This window comes from Seriola dumerili, unplaced genomic scaffold (assembly GCF_002260705.1).
Source record: "Seriola dumerili isolate Sdu_G_001 unplaced genomic scaffold, Sdu_1.0 BDQW01000056.1, whole genome shotgun sequence".
NCBI lineage: Eukaryota > Metazoa > Chordata > Actinopteri > Carangiformes > Carangidae > Seriola > Seriola dumerili.
Window position 1 is genome coordinate 782,334 of NW_019174311.1, and position 7,320 is coordinate 789,653.

Here is a 7,320-nt window from a genome sequence, read left to right on the forward strand (position 1 = left end):
AAGTGTGTAGTGGACTGTAAAACTTAAAAGTTATTTATCATTATGTTGTGTTTTAAACAAAAAAACTTGAAAATTACTGGAGACGTTTTGAATGTCCCTGTTGCTTGGTTTTTGTACTTCACTCCTCTTGTTTCAGTCTGTACAAAGGACGTTACTTTCAGTCTCATTCATGTCATGGAGACTTATCCTGACACTGACCTCAGTCACTGCAGTTGTCCCTCTCAAAAGCCTTTTGAAGCTGTCACGACTGGCCAAAATAAACTGACACTAATGGTCTCAAACCCAAATTTTTCCCCACAACCATATGTATATACAGATGTACATGCCCTAAGATAAGTTAGTCTACAATAAAGCTATACCCCATATAGACGATAGCTTCTAAGATCGAACTTACCTACCTTACCTCTTAACTTTTTGAGACTCTTACTTTGGAAGTGTCTGTGCTTCTGTGTTTGGCAGTATAAATTGCATAAGGTTTTGTACAACGGAGCCAATAATTCCCTCTTACCATTTTGAGACTTTTACTTTGAAGGTTAATCCAATTCGTGGAGATGGTGTTTGTGTGTTTCTGTCAATATATATGTGTGTGTATGTGTGTGTGTGTGTGTGTGTGTGTGTGTGTGTAGCAGTAGAGCTGCATCTTTTTACCTGTTTTAGACTCTTATTTTGAAGGTGAATATCAAAAAAGTAAGATGGTGTTTGTGTGTCTATCAATAGGGCTGGTGTGTATTGTTGTGTGTGGCAGTACAGCTGTCTACCATAGAGCCTCCAAAAAGCTTCTGTTGCCAGGTTGAGACACTTATACAGTTAATATCCACATGGTGGTGATGGAGTTTGTGTGTCTTTTAACCTTCAACAGCCCTTTGAAGTTGTCAGGACTGACCAAAATGACCTCACAATAATGGTTTTTAACCAAAATTGTCCTCACAATTATAGAAAGACAGAACTACACATCAATACATAAGTACCCGCAAATACATGCAAATACACTGTGTTAATTTATCTTACAGTTGCTCTCATACCTGAGTTAAAAGGCTAAGAATTAATGAGTTTAATTAGCCAATCAGAATCATCTTTGCCCATTTCTGCCCAGTAACACCTGCTCCTGAATTTGTATTGCAGTCAGTGGGAGAGGTGGAGGGTACTCCCATCACTTCCTCAAAAACTGTATAATATATTACAATGAGACCAAAACTGGGTGATGCAGGACTGAGTTCACAGTTAGCTCCGGTTAGTCAAGTCAAGATTTATTTGTATAGCGCCAATTCACAACATAAGTTATCTCAAGGCACTTTACAAATAGAGCAGGTCTAGACCTTCTCTTTATAATATTATTTACAGAGACCCAACAATTCCCACCAAGAGCAGCACTAGGTGACAGTGGCAAGGAAAGACTTCCTCTTAAAAAGGCAGAAACCTTGAGCAAAACCGGACTCAGGGTTGGAGAGACAGAGAGAGAGAGAGAGATAGAGACAGAAGACAGAGCAAGAGAAGGAAAAGTGTAATGGGTGAGGTTTGGACCCAAAAGCAGCACCGACTAGAACCGATGATTGGTAATGACTTTTATTGTTAGTAGAAGCAGGTAAATAAACACAGTTCAATTCAAAGGGGAATGGCAGTCTTGGAGGGGCTTGGGGAAAATCCGAGGGCCCAGAATGAAGCTGTGGATGAGGCAGCCGTACCCGGCAGAGGGTAGGTAGGAACCAGGCAGAGGACCAAAGAACCAGCAGGTAAGTAACACCAGGAACACTCACGATGATCGAAATGAGGACTCTGTCCCAGCAATGATCAATAGGGAAACGAGGAGAAATCACACGCTGCAGTAGTGGAGGTGGAGGACTCAGAGCAGCCCCGAGAACAGGCAGACGAAGACCAGGAAGAGGCAAGGCAGAATCGTGGTCAAAAACAGAAGGGCTGAAGTAATTACCAGGGCAGAGACGAGGCGGGTAGGTCGGGAGCAGGCAGGGTCGGAACCGGGAGATCAGACAAAGAGTAAACGCTGGAAAGTCTTTCATGGGAACAAAGAACAATCTGGCAGTGAGTGTGGAGGAGAGTGGAGCTTTTAACCAGGCTTAATTGCTGAAGAGCTGCAGCTGAGTGAACATGTGAATGAAGTGACTGACGAGGTGGGTGTGGCTGGCAGATGGGGTGAGCAAGGGAGTGGTGAGTGGAAAACAACTGAAGGCAGGTATGTATGGAGGACAAACCATGACAGAAAAGAACAAGAAAGTGCAATGATAGCATTATTAATAATAGTGATAGTAATGGCAGTAACAGCAATAGTAAGGTAATGGCAACTGTAGTGCTCCTAGTGATAAAATAGAAATGACAGCTAATGACATTATTAATTATCATTATTAATTATAGTAAATTTTAGTCCAGTTAGTGAGTGGAGCTATGCCTAAAGACAGCAGACATCGCTGAAGATGTAATAAATATCACAATCCTCTACAGTGAAGTTACAACAACACCACACCAAACGAGAGAGAGGGAGAGACCAAGAAACTAGTGCTAACTGCAAAGCTAAAGTAGCTAGTAGATCTGAACAGCATGTAAACAACTGCTGAGTTAGTGAAAGTCGCTAAAAGGAGCAGAGTGCTCTGAGCGCTGGAGCAGAACAAGTGTAAGTTTAAATGCAGCAGGTAGTTAGACACTGTGATGAAGAAAACAGCAACATTAACTGTGTTCAGACAGAGCAGCAATATATTCTACCAGTAACAGAAACTCAGATGGAACACCACACTGACGTCAGCACGTCAACACGTGAACTTTGTCACTACTATTAGTGAAAAGACATCAGTACAAGTAAATCACTTTGTAAAAATGTTCTAAGATAAAAGAAAAAAAGTAAGTCAGTTAAAATGTTTCTGAGTAAACGTGTTTTTGTCTTACATTTGAAAATGGGGAGAGAGGGGTAAAACATGTTATAGGGGGATAATAATAATATATAATGTAACGATAAAATCAATGAACATCTTTACGTTACCAGATATATCCGTTCACAGGTGAGAAAAGCAACGTAATCAACCAATAAATTGGTAATGAGTCTAATCAGCCAAAAGGAATCAGCTTTATCAATTTCTCCACAGATACTGCGTTAGTAGTGTGTGTGTGTGTGTGTGTGTGTGGGTGTGATGTCTACTGCAGTTACAACAACACCACACCGAGTGAGCGAAAGAGAGGGAGAGGGAGAGAAGCTAGTGCTAACTGCTAAGATAAAGTAACTAGCAGATCTGAACAGCATGTAAACAACTGCTGAGTTAGTGAAAGTCACTAAAAGGAGAAGAGAGCTCTGAGTGCTGGAGTAGAACTAGTGGAAGTTTAAATGTACAGCAGGTAGTTAGACACTGTGATGAATAAATCAGAGAGTGAACCAAGTTCTCTTCAGAATAAGCGGCTACAACACAAGGTCAGCCAGCTGATTTTCCAAGCAACAGGAGTCACAGCAGAGTTAGCCTGGAACAGCTAACTCTGTGAGGAGAACAAAGTCAGACAGGACTTTACTCCATCAGGAAGCCTCCCAACTGGACTTTACAACAACACTGGAAAGGACCTCTTTGTTTTGTACCAAGGACTGGGTAACGTTAACTGACCGGACCAAACCTCTTCTAGCACAGCATAGCACAGCACAGCTAAGCAGCAGAATTCTTAACTTCATTAATATACCTGTTGATTAATGTCTTGTTGTTGCAATGTTTGCTTAGGTTGTGGTCAATCATACAGTTAATTGAGTACTTGTATGTTCACACACATACCTGTAGTATGTCTCTTCACATGAGCTAGGCTAACATAGAAATTCACACCTTCCCTCCCCCACACACTAGGTGGTCTCAGCGGCCATTTTGAGTAGTTTCTTTGTTTACCGCCATCTTGGGTAGTCTTCTTTGTTCAGGTTATGTGGTCACAGTGACCACTTTGAATCGGCCATCTTGCTTTTGTCAATATGTCTGCTGCTGTATTTACTGGTGTATTGTCCAGTCTGAACTGTAATCTCTCTCTATGAGCACTAACTTGTTAACAGCTTTCTCCCTGTGTGTATGTGTGTGTGTGTGTGTGTGTGTTTGTAAACATCACAGAGATCAAAGAGCATCTTAACGAGCTGGTCCAAAATTCGCCAAAATTTCGATACGGAAGAGCTTTCTGTGTGTGTATGTGTGCGTTTGTCTGTGTGCATTGATATTGCCAAAAGATCTTAAAAACAGTTATTGAACTAACTTTAGTCAATAGTACGAACGGGAATTTGTGCCTACCAATCAAAAGACCATCATCTAGCCCCCACACCCAACAGAAACCCTGCCATCCACACCCGTCATAATTCGTTATGTAATTAGCATGTAGTGTGTTTCATTGAGCGTCATTGTGTTGGAGTATATAAGGGTTTTCTCTCTCTCCCTCTCTCTCTCTCTCTCTCTCTCTTTTACTGCAGTAACCGTTTTACATACACTCTATGGTTGCAACTGGAGTGGACTGCTTAAAGGGACATCGCAATCGTCAGGTCACAAAGGATTCTGGGCCTTGTAGTAGGCTATTTTATGCTTTTGAGCAATACAGAAAAATTTCACCCATTTTCACTGTTTCCTATGACCATACAGATTGTGATTGAAAGCGACAAAGTTAATTTACTCTAGTACTGTGTAATGAAGTACAATTTTGTCGTACTCTTACTTCACTTAAGTATTTCCATGTTGTGCTACTTCATACTTCCCACTCCACTACAATTCAGAGACCTATGGATACAGACTGCGTTGTCTTAAGTCATTATTATAGAGCTCCTGACTGTGTGTGTGTGTGTGTGTGTGTTAGTCTGGCTGTGTGGGTATGGCTGTGTTTGTAAACCTCATAGTAATCAATCAGGCTGTTAACGAGCATCTCCTGTGTGCAGCTGGAGGCCACAGAGCTCAGATGAACATGTGACATGAACACACACACATACATGCTCTCATACTTGAGAATAATAAGGGTAAGCACTGTCTATGTCTAGCGTGAGTCTAATTAGCTCATAAGAATCAGCTTTATTCATTTCTGCGCGGATACTAAGTTGTAGCACTTGCCTGTGTGTGTGTGTGTGTGAGTGTGTCTGTCTGTGTGTGTGTGTGTGTGTGTGTGTGTGTGTGTGTGTGTGTGTGTGTGGCTGTGTTTGTAAATGTGGCGGGCAAGGGAGTACTTGAATTATAGTTAACTCAAATCAACCAAATAACCAAAACCAACAGCGCCACCCCAGGGTTTAACCCTGAGGAAAAAAAAAAAAAGAAGAAAGAAATGTAAATGTGTGAAATAAAGCAATAAACTAAATATTCTAAACCAAGGACAACACAAGTTCGCTTTACTGAACAGGCAGGAGACGTGTTTCCATACAGAAAAATATACAGGAGTTTATTTCATAAATATTAAGAACAGTGGGCATTTACCATAAAAATGAAGTATTTTTCCTTAATACTGGGATAAGAACAGAGCTTCTTCCAGGGCTGAGGCCACTATGGTTAAGGTGAAGAGAAGGGGAGTGAAGGCATCAACTAAAGGGGAGCACCACAACCCACATAGTAAACACTAAACACACACACACACACGAGGGCAAAGCCAAAAAGGAGTGAAAGGACACTACACACGATAGGACACCATCACCAAAATAGAGGGGCAGGTCACCAGTGAGGCCCTCAGCACCTGGAAGCAAGCAAACAGAGAGGAACAGTTAGTAGCATGAAACCATAAAAAAATAAAGAACAAAGAAAAATAAGAATTAAAGAAAACTACTGTGGCCGACCCACTAACTAAAACAAAACAACCAAGAAAGGTCAGCACACAAATATACTAACAAAACCAAACAATATTTCAACAAAAAAATGCTCAAGATATAACAGATATCAAAAATAATGATTCAGACAAACAGTCTCAATTAGAAAATCAAAATAACCCCAAAATTATTAAACAAAGAAAATCCCACTCACTATCCCCCTCCTGTTCGCTACAGGCACACTAAAAGAAAAGTTGCGAGTAGTGTAACTCAAACAGCACAGGGCAACTTTAAAACAAACTTATTGGATCTTCATCAGCAGAGCAAAGGCACAGGGATTTCAAGGCGCCACACGGCAGCACATTGAAACCCCACAAAACAGCAGCGGTCCCGAGTGCAGAGCAGCTTGGCTCGTGCTGGCTACGTGCCGAGCCTTCGGCCTATCCCGTCAGCGTTGTGGTTGAAGCACCACGAGGAGGAGAGGGAGAGAGGGAGCCAACAAATATTTTGGGCACTGCCAGCGTCTGCGCTGTCGGATTTAACAATGCGCAACAGCAGAGGAGAGAGGAGTGCAGCGCGTCTGAAGCACCGGAGACCAGGTAACCCGGAAAAGGGGAAGTGTGCACCAGCTGCCAGAGAAAGGGCAGCACTACGGATCCCTCCCTCTTATATACTCTTGGGCTCAATTAAAGGGGCGGAACCACACCAGGAGTAGAGCGAAAGGGAAGATGCTCATCCTGCTACATAAAGATCAAAAAGCCTCTTAACGAGCTGGTTCGAACACCTGTGTCTAGCTAGAAGACAGAACTGACAGTGTGATTTAATTTAATTTAATTTAAAGAGGCTGAACTTTTCAAGGATTTGAACATGCTCTCCATTCATTTAAATGGCAAAAAAGAAGAAAAAGCTTCAATAATTTTATTATTGAAATATTAAAAAGGTGAATTGATCCGATAATCTACAGTAAAAGCTGAACGTTTTGATAGTTGAACAGTTTTTGTAGCACAAAGTATGAAAGAGTAGTTAGAAACAGTAAAAAGAACTAGACAATTCCAGGGAAATTTTGAGTGCCACGGGGGCTACTGCCGGGATGAGTGCATGATTTATTTCCAGTGTTCAAAAGTCACCCTGATCATATTCTGGTTTTGAGAAATGTCTTGATATAAAAGACTCTGATATAAAACAATGTCACATCCCTCCATCATGTATTATGTGGGAAATAGCTCATATTCTATGTTGTTTTTTTTAATAAAACAAGAGGCATCATGTCTTCAAACTGGCATTTAAAGGGTTAAAATCCTGAAAACTAATAAACATTTGGTAGGTTTGAGCAGAACTGAAGTGGTTTAAGAGATGTATGCAAAACAAAGCAGAAAAAAATATTGATATATGATGATTTTATAGCATTTTCTTTGTGTGTCCTTTTTTGAACGCGAGGAACCCCAGAGGGTACAAAATGTGTTACCAGTGTATAATAGACCTGTAACAGTAACTGACATTAGATTTTAAAAATATGTCAAAAAAGACACTTTCTTGCAGAAATCCATACCTTCAGCTGTAACACAGCCAAAATGATCAGCAAATCAAAA